The sequence below is a fragment of the Wyeomyia smithii genome, chromosome 3, assembly GCF_029784165.1.
Source record: "Wyeomyia smithii strain HCP4-BCI-WySm-NY-G18 chromosome 3, ASM2978416v1, whole genome shotgun sequence".
Lineage (NCBI taxonomy): Eukaryota > Metazoa > Arthropoda > Insecta > Diptera > Culicidae > Wyeomyia > Wyeomyia smithii.
The window spans coordinates 135,826,901-135,845,037 of record NC_073696.1 but is presented as its reverse complement, the minus strand read 5'-3'; the positions used below and the strand labels follow the sequence as shown (position 1 = coordinate 135,845,037).

Here is an 18,137-nt window from a genome sequence, read left to right as displayed (position 1 = left end):
TCCTTCGAAATAATTTTTTCGCTCACCAGTGCATTGAAAAGGCAAATACACTGCGGCTATAAATAAAATGCCAATACTTGTTTCAATTTCAATTCCCAAACTCTCGATAACTTTGGTTTCAAGCTGGGGTAAAACACGATGTTTTATTCGACGGTGGATAACTATTGCAACTCCACCACCGGCAACATCAATTCTATCAAACCTATGAACCATGTAATTTGGGTTCTTTTTTAGTTTAATATTGGGCTTTAAAAGCGTTTCAGTCACAACTGCAATATGCACATCGTGGACTGTTAAAAAATTGAAAAATTCATCTTCTTTCGCTTTTAAAGAGCGAGCATTCCAATTTAGAAAATTTACAGCATTATTTAAAATCATTGCTGAATTTCAATTTCATAACAATATTAGTTGTAAAATTTATACCTTCTTGAACAGCTTCGTACATCGAGTTACAGTTCAACCAAACGGACATTAGCTGCAGCATGGATTGTTGTAGGTATTCAATTTTTTTCTGGAGTTGGACTACCTAAATCAATACTGGCTGACTTTTCAGCACCAAACACGAATGGTTTGTTACTGTTTGAATTTGAAATATTACCTGTAAGGACACTGGCATATGAACAGCCTGATGTTGCCTGAACAGGATTTTTTGTCTGAAATTTGTTATCTGAATTTAAATTATTACCTACAGACACACCTGCTAATGAAAGTGCTGGTGATGTCTGAACACTATTGAAAGTCTTTTGTATACCCACACTGACAACAGGTTGCTTAGAATTCCTACGTTGTCTGGAAGCAATGATTTTTGACCTTACAGGACAATTAAAGAAATTAGATTTGTGATTTCCAGTTTCATGACCATAGGCTTGACAATTCCGACATTGAGTAAGATTATGGATTTCTCCATGTCTCTTGAAATTTTCCCACCTTATTCGCACGTTAAATAAAACACGTACTTTTCCAAACATTTCAAATTATTTACTTTGGTACGATCAAAATGTACTAAGTAATTTTCCTGGTGTATTCCAGTTTGATTAATTTTGGCATTTGCCTTTCGTTTCATCAAAATTACTTGGTTGGGAGCAAAACCAAGTGATTCTGACAAACATTCTTTGATTTCCTCAATAGTTTGGTCATTTTAAAGACCTTTCAAAACAGCCTTAAACGGTCTCTCGTTTTTGGTATCAAAAGAATAAAATTTATACATCTTTTCAGTCAAATACTGTAAAAGATGTTTATGGCCATCAAGAGATTCGACCAAAATACGAATTTCGCCTTGGCGGTCAATTTGAAAATTAACTTTCACATCCGACAGAAATGATGAAAGTTCTGATCGCAATGCTTTTAAATTTGCTACAAATACCACAATAGGTGGAACTTTAACCTTCTTCATAACGGCTTTATGCTCAGTATGAGAAGTTTGAATTTCTTGATCCCCAACGGGAGAAAGAATATCATACCTGTTAGTCGAAATTTCAGTTTCACTTGGAGGAGATGCCTCACGTTTCCTTGAAGCCGCATCAAAGCGAGCTTTTTTATTTTTTCCAGGCATAACTGGAAAACTTCACTACACTTTCACTTCACTATAGAATTTAATTAGAAATATCTCAAACCAAATTTACTCACTAAACACTCGTTAACGTTAAAAACAAATTTATTACTTTGCGTTTCAACAGGTAGTCTTTCAAGAAGATTGCCTGTTAAAAGCGAATAACAAAATTTCAATATCTCTCGGTAGTCTAAGACTTAGCCTCGAGCTGTTGGTAAAATGCGACCGTACTGTAGGACAGTTCAAGTCGATCTGATTTGCGAAGCAGTTCGTGGGGCATTACCAGGCGGGATTTATGGGTGCCCGCGCCACCACGGATCAGATATTTGCGGTTCGGCAGGTTATGCAGAAATGCCGCGAATATAACGTGCCCACACATCATTTGTTCATCGATTTCAAATCAACGTACGACACAATCGATCGGGACAAGCTATGGCAAATTATGCACGACTACGGTTTTCCGGACAAACTGACGCGGTTGGTCAAAGCGACGATGGATCGAGTGATGTGTGTAGTTCGTGTTTCGGGGGCACTCTCGAGCCCCTTCGAAACCCGAAGAGGGCTGAGGCAAGGTGATGGTCTCTCGTGCCTACTATTCAACATTGCCCTGGAAGGTGTCATTAGAAGAGCGGGAATTAACACGAGTGGCACGATTTTCCAAAAGTCGGTTCAACTGTTTGGTTTCGCTGACGATATTGACATTGTGGCTCGGACTAAAGCTAAAATTTTCAGGAACCTTGTAATGATGGTGTCAGTTATTGAAAGTTTTTAAAATGTGTTCTTGAATTCAAAAGTATCAGAAAACCGGAAATTTGATCGTACTTTTTGCGGATCTAAGGTCATTCAATCGCTTTATTATCGCTACTGAGGCAGTCCACGCAACTTCATAAATCGATGCTGATTGATCGTTCGGCACTTTTTAAGATATTTAATATTTTGTGACAATTTGGTAAATTTGGCACAGAAAAACAAATTTTTTTACAGTGTATATATTTATTACCGGCTTCATAGTACTGGGTAAGATGCGCCAACGCGTGATGGGGTGGCAGCCGATCAACGCAAGGATGTGCAAGTTGAGGATAAAGGGCCGGTTCTTCAATTACAGCATCATCAACGTGCACTGCCCACATGAAGGAAGACCCGACGACGAGAAGGAAGCGTTCTACGCGCAGCTGGAGCAGGTCTACGATAGCTGCCCGCGACGGGACGTGAAAATCGTTATTGGGGACATGAATGCTAAGGTAGGCCGGGAGGCAATGTACAGACCGGTAATCGGACCAGATAGCCTGCATGCCGTGTCTAATGATAACGGCCATCGGTGCGTAAACTTTGCGGCCTCCCGTGGTATGGTAGTCCGAAGTACCTTCTTCCCCCGCAAAGATATCCACAAATCCACCTGGAGATCACCCGACCAACAGACAGAGAACCAAATCGACCACGTTCTAATCGACGGCAGGTTCTTCTCCGACATCATCAACGTTCGCACCTACCGCAGTGCGAATATAGATTCGGACCACTACCTAGTAGCTGTGTGCATGCGCTTAAAACTATCGACGGTGTATAACACCCGCCGAAGTCGAACGCCGCGACCAAATATTGAGCAACTGCGGGACGCCGAGGATGCACAGGAATACGCGCAGCAGCTGGAGGCAGTGCTACCCACGGAAGAGCAGCTTGGCGCAGCTACCCTTGAAGATGGCTGGAGGAGCATCCGATCCTCCATAGGTAGCACTGCTGTAGCGCTACTAGGTACAAGGGCCCCGAATCATAGAAATGACTGGTTTGACGGCGAATGCAAACGGTTAGTCGAGGAGAAGAATGCAGCACGGGCGAGAATGCTGCAACACCGCACGAGAACGAACGTGGAACGATACCGACAGGCACGGAACAGCCAAAACTCAGTCCTCCGAAGGAAGAAGCGCCAGCAAGAGGACCGAGATCGCGTAGCGGAGGAAGAGCTGTACCAAGCTAACGGCACTCGGAAGTTCTACGAGAAGCTGAACAGCTCCCGTAAAGGCTTCGTGCCGCAAGCCGATATGTGCAGGAGCTTGGACGGCAACCTCCTTACTGACGAGTGTGAGGTGATCGAAAGGTGGAGGCAGCACTTCGACGAGCATCTAAACGGCGATGCAGTAGAGCGCGAGGACGGTATAGCAACTGATCTTGGTGCACGAGCAGAAGACATCAGAATTCCAGCCCCCGATTTTCTAGAGGTGGATGAGGAGATTGGTCGGCTGAAAAACAACAAAGCTGCTGGAGTGGACCAACTTCCCAGCGAACTATTGAAATACGGTGGAGAAACACTGGCTAGAGCCGTGCACTGGGTCATTGTCAAGGTTTGGGAGGAAGAACGAGTACCGGAGGAGTGGATGGAGGGTATTGTGTGTCCCATCTTCAAAAAGGGCGATAAACTGGAGTGCTGCAATTACCGGGCAAACACTCTGTTGAACACCGCCTACAAGGTACTCTCCCAAATACTTTGCCGTCGACTATCGCCATTTGCGAAGCAGTTTTTTTTTTTTTTAATAGGGGGGGAATGTTTGTAATGATTTATTTATGTACTTATATCTATTCAGAATTAGTATTGTGTGTTCTGCCACAAATGGTGACATTTCAACACTATTATGTATTTGTACTCTTTTTTATATTATTGAATGTTATTAGCTTTCGCAGTTAAGTTAATGTAATTGTAGGAAAATTATTAAACCTACTTGTCAAGGAAAAAAGAAAGGAATAAAACAAAACTTAAAATAAACTTAGAACTATCTTACTGTCTATAAAGTGAGCTAATCGTTGCAATTGAGGATTGCTACGATTTTTGCCGGAATTTGTTGATAATTTGGCTTGACATATTTTCTAATGTTTCTACATTAGTGAGCCTATGTAGCTCGTTCGTGCTAAACCAGGGAGGACGCTTCAAAATCATTTTCAAAAGTTTATTCTGAATCCTTTGAAGTGTCTTCTTCCTGGTTGTACAACAACTTGTCCAGATGGGAACTGCATATAACATTGCTGGCCTAAATTTTTTTTTGTAAATTAACAGTTTATTCTTGAGACAAGGTCTAGAATTCCTGTTGATAAGAGGATATAAACATTTGATATACTTATTGCACTTTGACTGGATATTTTCAATGTGCTCCTTGAAAGTAAGATTCTTATCATAAATTAGCCCTAAGTATTTAACTTGATCAGACCAATTTAAGACCACACCGTTCATCTTAATAACGTGGTTATGGGTGGGTTTGAGAAATGAAACTCTTGGCTTATGAGGAAAAATAATTAACTGTGTTTTAGAAGCATTAGGGGAAATCTTCCATTTCTGCAAGTATGAAGAAAATATATCTAAACTTTTTTGTAGCCGACTGCATATAACACGAAGGCTTTTTCCTTTTGCGGAAATGCTTGTATCGTCACAAAACAGAGATTTCTCACAACCTGGTGGTAAATCAGGAAGATCAGAAGTAAAAATGTTGTATAAGAATGGGCCCAAGATACTCCACTGAGGCACACCAGCTCTAACAGGCAATCTATTAGATTTACCATTTAGATAGTTAACCTGAAGAGTGCGGTCAGTTAAATAACTTTGTATCATTTTTGTAAGGTAAAGCGGAAAACTGAAATTTGACATTTTAGCTATTAAACCTTTATGCCAAACACTGTCGAAAGCCTTTTCTATATCTAGTAGAGCTGCTCCAGTCGAATAGCCTTCAGATTTATTAGTTCGAATCATATTTGTTACTCTAAGTAACTGATGAGTAGTGGAATGCCCATGGCGAAAACCAAATTGCTCATTTGCAAAAATTAAGTTCTCATTAATATGTGTTATCATTCTATTGAGAATTATTCTTTCAAAAAGTTTGCTAATAGAGGAAAGTAAACTAATTGGTCGATAACTTGATGCCTCAGCTGGATTCTTTTCGGATTTTAAAATTGGAGTGACTTTGGCATTTTTCCATTTCGTAGGAAAATGTGCTAGTGCAAAGCATCTGTTAAAATTTTTTACCAAGAGTTATGAACGCTCTCAAACTGCTGAACAAGTTTTTGAGAATTTTGTTCATTCGTTAGAAATTTGCAATCACCATCTTTAAGGACTGGAATGGGCTTCGAAGGTTTCTTAAGAACTTTCGAAAGTTTCCAGAAAGGTTTTGAATAACACCTGATAATGAAAGTGCTGGTGATGTCTGAACACTATTGAAAGTCTTTTGTATACCCACACTGACAACAGGTTGCTTAGAATTCCTACGTTGTCTGGAAGCAATGATTTTTGACCTTACAGGACAATTAAAGAAATTAGATTTGTGACTTCCACCACAATTTACACATTTGAAACTATTAGTGGTCTCTTTTACGGGGCAGATATCCTTCGTGTGACCAGTGTCACCACAAATCATACATTTTGTTGCCATATGGCAGTTTCGAGTTCCATGACCATAGGCTTGACAATTCCGACATTGAGTAAGATTATGGATTTCTCCATGTCTCTTGAAATTTTCCCACCTTATTCGCACGTTAAATAAAACACGTACTTTTCCAAACATTTCAAATTATTTACTTTGGTACGATCAAAATGTACTAAGTAATTTTCCTGGTGTATTCCAGTTTGATTAATTTTGGCATTTGCCTTTCGTTTCATCAAAATTACTTGGTTGGGAGCAAAACCAAGTGATTCTGACAAACATTCTTTGATTTCCTCAATAGTTTGGTCATTTTAAAGACCTTTCAAAACAGCCTTAAACGGTCTCTCGTTTTTGGTATCAAAAGAATAAAATTTATACATCTTTTCAGTCAAATACTGTAAAAGATGTTTATGGCCATCAAGAGATTCGACCAAAATACGAATTTCGCCTTGGCGGTCAATTTGAAAATTAACTTTCACATCCGACAGAAATGATGAAAGTTCTGATCGCAATGCTTTTAAATTTGCTACAAATACCACAATAGGTGGAACTTTAACCTTCTTCATAACGGCTTTATGCTCAGTATGAGAAGTTTGAATTTCTTGATCCCCAACGGGAGAAAGAATATCATACCTGTTAGTCGAAATTTCAGTTTCACTTGGAGGAGATGCCTCACGTTTCCTTGAAGCCGCATCAAAGCGAGCTTTTTTATTTTTTCCAGGCATAACTGGAAAACTTCACTACACTTTCACTTCACTATAGAATTTAATTAGAAATATCTCAAACCAAATTTACTCACTAAACACTCGTTAACGTTAAAAACAAATTTATTACTTTGCGTTTCAACAGGTAGTCTTTCAAGAAGATTGCCTGTTAAAAGCGAATAACAAAATTTCAATATCTCTCGGTAGTCTAAGACTTAGCCTCGAGCTGTTGGTAAAATGCGACCGTACTGTAGGACAGTTCAAGTCGATCTGATTTGCGAAGCAGTTCGTGGGGCATTACCAGGCGGGATTTATGGGTGCCCGCGCCACCACGGATCAGATATTTGCGGTTCGGCAGGTTATGCAGAAATGCCGCGAATATAACGTGCCCACACATCATTTGTTCATCGATTTCAAATCGGCGTACGACACAATCGATCGGGACAAGCTATGGCAAATTATGCACGACTACGGTTTTCCGGACAAACTGACGCGGTTGGTCAAAGCGACGATGGATCGAGTGATGTGTGTAGTTCGTGTTTCGGGGGCACTCTCGAGCCCCTTCGAAACCCGAAGAGGGCTGAGGCAAGGTGATGGTCTCTCGTGCCTACTATTCAACATTGCCCTGGAAGGTGTCATTAGAAGAGCGGGAATTAACACGAGTGGCACGATTTTCCAAAAGTCGGTTCAACTGTTTGGTTTCGCTGACGATATTGACATTGTGGCTCGGACCTTTGTGAAGATGGCGGATACGTACATCGGACTAAAGGCTGAAGCCAAACGGATTTGACTGGTCATCAATGCATCGAAGGCGAAGTACATGAAAGGAAGGGGTTCACGTGAAGACAGTAACAGTATCAGTAACCTCCCACCTCGAGTTCAAATTGGTGGTGATGAAATCGAGGTGGTCGATGAGTTCGTGTACCTGGGCTCACTGGTAACTGCCGACAACGATACTAGCAGAGAAATTCAACGGTGCATTATGGCAGGAAATCGTGCATACTTTGGTCTCCGGAGGACGCTTCGATCGAGTAGAATTCGCCGCCGCACCAAGTTAACCATCTACAAGACGCTGATCAGACCGGTAGTCTTCTACGGGCATGGGACATGGACTATGCTTGTGGAGGACCAACGCGCCCTTGTGGTGTTCGAGCGGAAGGTGCTGCGTACCATTTTCGGTGGACTGCAGATGGAAAACGGAGTGTGGAGAAGGCGAATGAATCACGAACTGCAGGAGCTGCTTGGGGAGCCATCTATCGTCCACACTACTAAGATAGGCAGGCTGCGGTGGGCTGGGCATGTTGTAAGGATGTCAGACGACAGCCCGGTAAAGATTGTTCTTGAAAGCAATCCGTCAGGGACGAGACGGAGAGGTGCACAGCGGGCAAGGTGGATCGAGACGTCCTGCGGACCCTACGCATACTGCAGAGCTGGTGAACTGCAGCCATGGACCGAATGGAATGGAGACGACTCTTACGTACAGCAAAGGCCACACCACGGCTTAGGACTGTTTGGTAAGGTAAGGTAATTAGATTTTTTACCTACAACTTTGCCGAAGACACCATTTCAATCAAATGTGACGCAACACCCCACGAAAATTACCCAATGTTTCGTCACGTTGGCATCAAAAGTAAACTGAAACATTAGCTTACTACAGGGTTTACTTAACACGCAGAAAACACCTTACAATAACAGAGCATTCCTATTATGAATCGTTGGCCAAACCGATAAACGACAAAACATCATTATTATGAATCGTTTAAAACAATAATCGAGCGTTCAAGTTATAAGTCGTCGAACGACCGGTGGCTTACGAAATGTAAATATCCTAACGATCATGCCTCACCATGTATACGTTTTCGATTTAACCTAGGGGTGGGCGAAACGGCTCTTTTGCAAGAGCGGCTCTGAACCACTCACTCACTGTTCTGCTTTTACCCATGCTGAGCAACCTAAGCTGGACAGCTAAAGCCCTTGGTCTCCCCGGGACCGCCGTTAGGCATTACTTCAGGGAGAGGGCCCGTCGTGCTTTTCGCACTTACCTCTATGGGTAGCAGAGCAGCCTATACAGGACAGTTAGTTAACCGTTAACTAACTGGGGCACGTCGATGGTTTCCCGTCGATTGGTGCCCTGCAAAATACTAACGATCTGTGATGCTGCCGTGATGACCGCATCCCAGATTTCCCTTTTTTCGCACATCCTACGCACTATATTCTCTGGCGTGGTGTCCATCCCACTTATTGCCAGCATTTCGTACCGTACCCGCTCGAAGCGCGGACATGTGAAGAACACATGCTCTGCGCTTTCTTCCGCACCCGTACAAGCGGGGCACATAGGGGACTCGGCGTACCCGAACCTATGCAGGTACTGCCTAAAGCAGCAATGGCCTGACAGGATCTGTGTCAGATGGAAGGTTACTTCCCCATGGCGCCTATTAATCCAGCCTGCTAACTCTGGAATGAGTCGGTCCAGTCCATCTACCTTTTGTAGTGTTGGACCACTCCCGCTGCCACCTGGCCATTGAGGATGACCGTATGGTGTTGCGAATACCCCTCGTGTCGCGTTGGTCGAAGCACTCTACATCCTCTTTGACGATGATGCTGATGGGCATCATGCCAGCCAGGACGCAAACCGCCTCGTACGACACTGTTCGGTATGCGCACGCGACCCTTAGGCACATTAGCCTGTACGTACTCTCGAGTTTGCCGCGATGGCACGAGGTACTCAATACCTTGGACCACACTGGTCCTCCATACCTGAGTATGGACGTGGTCACGCTAGCAAGGACTTTGCGCCTGCTGCTACGAACCTGCCACAGCCATGGAAGCTTTCTTGCAGGTATAATCGACGTGGCTCCCGAACGTGAGCTTGTCGTCGATCATAACCCCCAGAAGCTTCAACGAGCGTTTTGAGGCGATAGTGCATGTACCGGCACTAATCGATGCCTCCTGCTCAGACTTTCTGTTATTTACAACAATAACTTCAGTCTTATGGTGCGCTAGCTCCAGTTTCCTGGAGTGCATCCAGTCTTCCACTACGCGTATTGATAGCGCGGCCTTTAACTCTACCTCTCTAATAGACTCGCCATAGACCTCAAGAGTTATGTCATCGGCGAAGCCCACGATCACCACCCCTGGAGGGAGTGTTAGTTTTAACACGCCGTCATACATAGCGTTCCACAGTACCGGACCCAGGATGGAGCCTTGCGGTACACCTGCGGTAACCGGAACGCTTTTCTGACCCTCGTTTGTGTTATACACTAGCACTCGATTCTGAAAGTAGTTGCCCAGAATCTTGCACAGCGGCGTCGGCACTCTGAGACTCTGTAGCGCTAAGGCTATGGAGTCCTAGCTGGCACTGTTAAACGCGTTCTTCACGTCAAGCGTGACGATCGCGCAGTAACGAATGCCCCTCCTCTTGCGTTGGATTGCAACCTCAGCCGTTCTGGTGACGGAGAGAATTGCATCCACCGTGGACCTACCTTTTCGAAAACCGAACTGGTTGCTTGATAGACCATTCTCACTTTCTGTATATTTCACCAGTCTATTGAGGATTACCCTCTCAAGCACCTTGCCCGCCATGTCCAGCAGGCAGATTGGTCTGTATGCCGATGGGTCACCTGGTGGTTTCCCAACCTTCAGCAATAGCACCAGCCTCTGGCGCTTCCACACGTCCGGGAAGAGGCAGTCGTCGAGGAATTTCTGCATGACCGCCCTGAACAACCCGGGGGCTTCTTTGATGGCCGTCTTGATGGCCAAGTTCGGGATTCCGTCTGGTCCCGGAGCCTTGCCTACCTTCAGGGAGTTTGCGATCTCGATCAATTCATCTTCCGTCACCCTTACCGCATCGTCAGCCTCTGCACGGCTGCCGTCACTCACGGTAGGTGGTGACTCGTCAGCCGGAGGCCAGGGACTTGGTTCGTGGCTTGGGAAGAGGCCCTGAATGATCGTTTCTAGCATCGCTGGTGATTGTTCGGCCGAGGCTAGCGCACCTCTAGTCTTGGTCATAACGATCCTGTAGGCGTCACCCCACGGGTTCGAATTGGCACTGGCGCAGAGTCGTTCGAAACAGGCTCGTTTGCTGGCTCTGATTGCGCTCTTAAGCGTTGCCTTAGCGGATCTGAATGCGACACCGCGTTCCGCTCTTTGGCAGGCGTTGCGCAGGCCTGCTATCGTATCGCTCCACCAGTATGTCGGTGGCCTACCCTCTCTAGGCGGACGAGACCTAGGCATCGTGGCGTCGCACGCCCATGACAGCATCGAATTTAGATGGTCCACATCCGGGAGCAGTTCACCCTCTTCGTGCTTCTATCTAATTGCCTGCCCAAAAACATCTTCATCGAAATGCAATGTTTTCCAGCCGTAGAAGGATGGAATATTGGCCCTACTCGCTGCTTGCTTCCGCACGCCTACCTCATAGCGGATCGATTGGTGATCGCTGTTCGTGTAGCTGTCGTCTACCCTCCAGTTCTTGATCAGTCCCGGGCTGCAGAACGTCACATCGATAATCGATTCGGCACCGTTTCTACTGTAGGTGCATTTTGTACCAACGTTAGCCAAGTCTAAGTTGAGCTTTGCCAAAGCTTCCAACAAGACCTGGCTCCTCTGGTTTATACAGCGACTCCCCCACTGGACAGCCCAAGCGTTGAAGTCACCCGCAACCACCAACGGCCATAGGCCCGTCAGTTCCACGGTTGCTTGATCGACCATCTGCGCGAACGTTTCGGTAGACCAACTTGGCGGAGCATAGCAACTGCAGTAGAATACTCAATCCACTTTGGCAATAACGTACCCCTCTCTGGAGGTCGACACAATCTCCTGAACCGGGGACCTGCCTGTCGTGCAAATGGCCGTCTTACCAGACTTGTCCGATACCCAGTTACCGTTTCCGGTTGGGATACGGTATGGGTCCGAGACGATGGCCACGTCCGACAACGACTCAGCAGCCGCTTGGTGTAGCAACTGCTGCGCCGCATAGCAGTGGTTCAGGTTTAACTGTATCACCCTCAGGCCTGCGGCTTAGTAGCCGGCCGTGCAGCCGGACACTTGGGGCCTCCCATGGCGTGTTTGGCGTCCCGTTTATCGGTGCATACCAGACACTTGGGAGGTGCACCGCAGTCCCGTGCCTTGTGGCCTGCGCCACCGCAGCGGCGGCATAAATTGGACCTGTCGGGCCCTTTGCACGACCAGGATTTATGACCCGCTCAAAGCACCTGAAGCAAACGTCAGGCTGTTGGAAGGTGCCCAGAGGGCAGACCGACCAACCCACCTTCAACGTGGCCTTCTTCAGGGCCTTGTTACCCTCCGCTAGTGGAAGCTTTATGGTAGCAACCTGGGTGCCGGCCGGGCCCCTGCGGTCACTACCACTCCACACTCTCGTTCGAAGGCTTGTGCTATGTCGCACCCTTCGGTGATCTCGTCCAGGTTTTTAAGCTGGAGAGTCACTTCAGGAGTGAGGGCTCGGATTTGAACCTCCTCGCCTAGCACTTCCTGGGCCGTCTTTTTATAGGCACAGCCCTTACCCTTCGCCTCTTTGCGGAGTTCGAGGATCATCTCGCCGGTGCGTGACCGACGAATTGACCTGACGTCCGTGCCGAGGTCTGTGAGTTTGGGTTCGCCTCTCATGGCCTTCAAGACTTCGGCGTACTTAGACGCATCGGTCTTGAAAATGAGCGCGTCACCCTTGCTCCGCCTATTCGCCCCTTGCGGCTTCTTATTGCGGTCGCCGCGCTTCGCGCGTCGTTCCCGCTTCTGCCGCTTCTTATTCACCACGGTGGTCCAATCCGTGGCTTCGCCGTTTGCCGGTTCGCCGTTTGCCGGTTCGCCGTTTGCCGGTTCGCCGTTTGCCGGCTCGCCGTTTGCCGGTTCTTTGCTCGGCTGGACCGACGAGCCAGCTTCCTGGCTGTCACCGAACAACCGCCTTCGTTGCGTCCTGGGGGCCGTTTCCCCCAGAGAACCCCTCGCACGTTTGCCAGTCGGTTCAGTTGAACAGACTTCGGCAAACGATGCTGCAGCTGTTTGTGTGTATTTAGACACAGCTGCAGCACTCCCTTTTAAGGCTGGTTGCGCCTCGCCTCTAGCGCGAGTGCCTTGCTTTCGGCATCGTTAGCCCGTTTAAGGGCTTGCGAAAGCTCGGACTTCGCGCTGCAAACGTTCATACGTAACAACAGAAGACATTGTTTCAGGTCTTTTGATATGTTGCTACGTTCGTCCGTGAACTTGAGTATTTCATCAAGTTGTACGGACACCGCCTCCACGCTTGGGAACTTATTCATGTGGCTTTCTACCGCAGAGAGTAGCATAGCCCCAGATATCTGTTCCCGCTCCTTGGCGGTTTTAGGTGTTTCCACCTTGCCACCAGTCTTCGCCGTTCCGGTTGGTGCTGGCTTAGGCGTGCCCGCCTTTGCCCCAACTCGGAACTCCCCTGTCGGTGTCGCAAAAGGTGTACCAACCTGTGCGCCGCCTTTACCGGCATCGGCCAGTCTCGGTGGAGACCGGGCGATGCCCCGCCTGGCAAACGGGTTTACTAACCCGTCCGCCCCAACCACTACCTTCGCCTCTTCGTCGATTTTATAGATAAACATTCTGGTTAAAAGGGTCCCCCTTCCAGCCGCTATCCTTGGTCATGGTGGAGTGGTCGCCTATATGGTCCCATGGTGGCCTATGCCGGAGCAGTGAGGTCATGGCTAGTGAAGGTCGCCATAGCCCCTCATGAGCAACTATGACGCCTTCCGACCGGCGTAAGTCAGGAAAGGGCATCTGATCCCACTCCTGCCTGATTCCCATCAGGCAATGACCGCGGAACGTACTGGAAGGCCTGCCAGGTTTTACGGGACGGAGACCCCTGCAGCCGTATGCCACCTCGCCGTTTCAAGCCGTTGTCACACGACTTTACTAAGGGAGCTCGGTGCAGGTGCCAGCCCTACGTCGTGGTATAAAATCATATTCCCTCTCAAAAACCTAAAAACACAGCGACCAGTACACCATAATTGGGACCTTACTGGTATCAGCCCCAATAGGCAGGTTAGTGCATTTGGATGATGGGAGCGGCACTACTCGCTCCGTCGAAGCTGTTTACGGGTGGCCGTGGCTTTTACGGGGAATCGACTGCCCAATGCCCGAAACCCCACCACTCCCTAGGCAAGCTCCCGCTGCCGGTCCAGGACTAATTGATGCTATCACACACCTATCGGTGGTCACACACGCGTGCATGGCCTCGACGGTCGCCAGGCGTCGACCCGTGGTGGCCTGCAGCTCGGCCAAACACTCACTCACTGTTCTGAACCTACTCATATGAACAGCTCATGGTTCACAATGATTCACACGCGTTGACAGTTCGTGTTTTCTCGGTGAACTTCGGGTTCACGCGAACCCATCAGTTCTGGTGCGCTCAAAGAACCGTGGCACTTTTTCGTGAGCCGTTCGTTCTTTCGCTCTTTTCTAAGAACCGGTTCATATGAACGGCTCGTGAGCCGTTCGCCCATCCCTAATTTAACCATAATCAAAACAGAAGCCGGAGGCACAGCGTCACTCACGGTTGCCCTCAAGCGCTCACGGTTGCGCGCGGTTCTGAGTAAATACGCACTCTCGCACGCGCTCCATAATGTTCTCAGCAAATAGTCGAATGTATGTACTAAAAATAAATTCGAAATAGAGATAGACCTAAATAAGATAGCTAGATAAACGGTAGTCTGAGAGTCTCTCGCTCTGAGTTACCCGTAGGTTCATATTCAAGCCAAATTGTAACTCAATAAAGTCAATCACTTCCATCATCATCTACATCTTATGAAGTGGTTCCGTGTACGTTCAGTGCACGTACAGGACTTCGTATGTTTCATTTCTAAATAATCACAAGTCCTGGTAGAGAATGCCTCTACACAAACAAGCCTTTTCTCTGATATAGAGATTCGTATCCATCTGTCACCATTTTGGATAGGCCTTTTTAAAACAGCAGACACGAGTCTCTCCATGTAGACTGATATCAAAAAATGACCTTTTGATCAAAAAGGAACAACTGTGAAATGTTTCAGCTAAATCGAAAATGACATGCCAAAAAAAAATTTGTCCTGGTAGAGAATGCCTCTATACGGTGGTGACAGAAAAACTCGCGCCAGTTAATCAGTCCGAAGTTTTAAAATAGTATAAAGTATAAAGTTTAAGTGATAAACGAGTGACAGAATGATAACAAAGCGAACTATTCCTCGGTGAACGGATTTCGTTCGAATTGTGAAAACGGTGTGAAACAGGGTAATAATAATGACTGAAAAGGTTAGGAAAACAGTGAATTGATAGCTAGGAAAGGTGTTCTGTGCATAGGCGTAGCCAGAGGGGGGCAGGGGGGGAGCGTTGCCCCCCCCCTTATTGTTGGCATTGGTGCAGAATTTTATTTTCAATAACTCTAATAACGTTTGCGCTAAAAAAATGGACAAAAATTGCCAATTTACATGGGTTACACGCACTGACGAAACTACGCATGCAGCAACAATCGTATTAACCCATGGAAAAAATTGATTTTCGCGTTTAAATAATCAGGAAAAATTTGATTTGCGCGTTTAAATAACGGTACCCCGCCGCGTCGAAAACGGACATCGTGCGGCAGTTCGTGGACACCGGATACACCCGTTCCGGCATCTACAACATCTTGGCACTATTGGACACCAATCAGAGCATTGAAAGAGAGCCCGATTCCGGATGGCCGACGACCCTGTGCGACAAGAAGCTCCAAAGGATACTGAAGAGGAAGACCGAGGGAAAAGTGGCTACATCGGTGCGTGCGCTTGGCCTGCAGGTCTGTGCAACCGATCAAACAGTGCTTGGCGAACATGGACATTCATGTTAGGCCAATACCCGTTCACTAGTCTCGGAGCTGCAGGCAATGAAGCATCGGCAGTGCCTGAATAAGATGGTCAAATCGGTTTTCCCAGCAATTCACGACGTGGCGGTGGTGATGGACGACGAGACCTGTCTCACCCTGGATGGCAACGACTGGTAGGGCACTTTGTATTTTACTTCCACCACGAAAGAAGTAAGAACTAAGGTGAAATTTCTTTCACTCACCAAGTTCCCCAAGACGGTGCTGCTGTGGCTGACAATCAGCGAGAAGGGGATGTCAAAGCTGCTCTTCTTTCGCTCCGGACTGGCCGTGAACGGGGGAATTTATAGTACAAAGTATCTGCTGGAAGTTGCGTCGTTTATCAAAAAATACTATAAGGTCGAATACACGCCGTATTGGCCGTATCTGGAGTCGGCTCACTATTCGAGGCGATCGTTTGAGGAGATGGAACGGCTAAATGTCAATGTGGTACCCAAGTTGGCGAACCCGCCCAACGTTCCAAAGTTACGTCTCATCGAGAATTTCTGGCAAGGCAAAAGCGTATAATCTACTTCAACAATTTTGTCGCGAAATTTCAGGAGGAATTGATAACAAAAACGAAAATAAAATTAAAAAACATGCCTACACGGCGAATGTTCCGGTTAACTGCCGGAAGGCGGCACGCAAGATCGTAGATTTGTTCGCAAGTGAGCTAACATATTTACATTCCATAGGAAATTTATGAAACTCAATTATCTGTCTTAGTTAATTTTTTTCCACCATCCGAAAAAAGTCCATTTTTTAACGCATACGTTAGCACAAAACGACATTTTAAGCCCATTGAAACATCTGTGTAAAGTATCAGCCAGATCAAGAATAATTGATTGAAATGCTTGGCCTATGTTGCGTGGAATTGCACAGGTTTTTCAGTTGACTAAGGACATTGCAGCGGCAAAAGTACCGGGCAAATCCGTGTTGATCACTAACTACTAGTGTTTATTGCAATTTTTCAAAATATCATTCATACTTCTAAAATTTTAAAGAACTTGCCCCCCCCCCCCCATCGGAATTCTGGCTACGCCCATGGTTCTGTGAGACTTAACAGAAACAAAGTGGTGATGTTGGATGCAGTTACACTTTAAAGTGAAATATATGTGTAACGATTGTCAGGGTGTTCTAAACAGGAAAAAACACCAGAAAATAGTAAGGAGGAACAAACTGTGTACAAAATCTAATAGTGTTAAAAACAAATTTGGTTCTAGTGATAATGGAGCAACACAGTGGGTACTTGCATAGTACACACTAGGAACAAAAGGAAGAACAGTAATATGATTAATGAAACAATAAGGCTGATACAAATTTCGAATTCTTTTTATGTCCAAGGTTATCAAAGTTAGCAAAGGGGGTGGCAAAAAATAAATAACACCAAGACGAAAAAAAAAAATATCTTTGATCAAAGTTTGTGTACAAGTTATGACGTTTGTAACTTGCACTCAAATAAATGTTGAAAAATAATACTTTATTATTATTATTACTTATTTCGCTTGCCCTTTGACGACACTCTCGCTGTCACTGGACTTGTTTGTTGCTAAATAAAGCATTTATGCTGTCGGAAAACCAATAAAATGAACAAAACGGTTTGAGCTTTCTTTTTTTTCTTTCCCTTCCAATATTCAAGATTTTTGAAGGGGGGGTGACATAAAATGAAAATAAAATTTGTAACGGCCTAATACAGTAATAATACGAGAAAAAGACGGAGTGAAAAGATCATAGAAAAAGATCATAGAAAAAGAACTACTGACATCAGGTATAAACAAGGAAGCGAGAATGTAGTCGCAGATTTTTTATCACGTTTGTCAGATGGGACATGTCAGAGGCAAGAATGTGCTCCCCACAGGCAGATAGCAATTATTACGTGCCAGCAGAAACGCCTTCTAGAGCAGCAGAAAAACACTTCAGATGAATTGAACGGCACAATACAAGATTTGAGTGCCATAGACATTGCGGACATCGCTGTGGACGAGGATGAGCAACAACTCGTCAACATTTCAGGCATTAGCAGATAGCCTAATACCAAGTGAGACGGTGGAAATCTCGAAGAGAATATTGGATGAGAGGAATACCGAAGCTCGACTTGTCATTTTAAACAGCCGGGCGGCATACAGAGAACTTCAGACACTGTATCAGCTGTCACAAGGACTGAAAGATTACGTCGAGGATGGTGTACTCAAATTTAAAGACAAGAAGGTAGGCGGTTTCATAGTAGATGGCAGCGAAAATTCGTTAATCGATTGCCGAAAATTTTTTTCACAATTTTTAGATAGCTTCAGTAAGAGCCCCGCGGCAGTGAAGGCTGCCAGGGTCATTCATTTAACATCTTTTAAAAAAATCAAGCAACAGGAAGTTCTGCAGATGATTCAGTTCCTAGCGGGTAAGCTAAAAAAACAAATAGTACTGTACAATGCTAATAGCGAGCGTACAGTTATTGCACCAGATCAAGTGGAAACAATTTTAAGAGAATTTCACGATGCACCCTTTGGAGGGCACGTAGGAGCGCGACGAATGTGCCAGAGGATTGGCACACTATTTACGTGGGCCACCATGAAACGGGGTATCGAGAGCTACGTTCGGCAGTGTGATTCTTGCCAAAAAAAAACAAAATTGGAAGATCAAAC

The 18,137-nt window shown here is 45.8% G+C and overlaps 1 protein-coding gene across 13 annotated transcripts in view; it reads left to right on the top strand.

The window, feature by feature from the left end:
- LOC129729587 (sodium/hydrogen exchanger 9B2) overlaps nucleotides 1–18,137 on the top strand; it is a 292,387-nt gene that overhangs the window by 177,352 nt on the left and 96,898 nt on the right. The window lies entirely within an intron of this gene.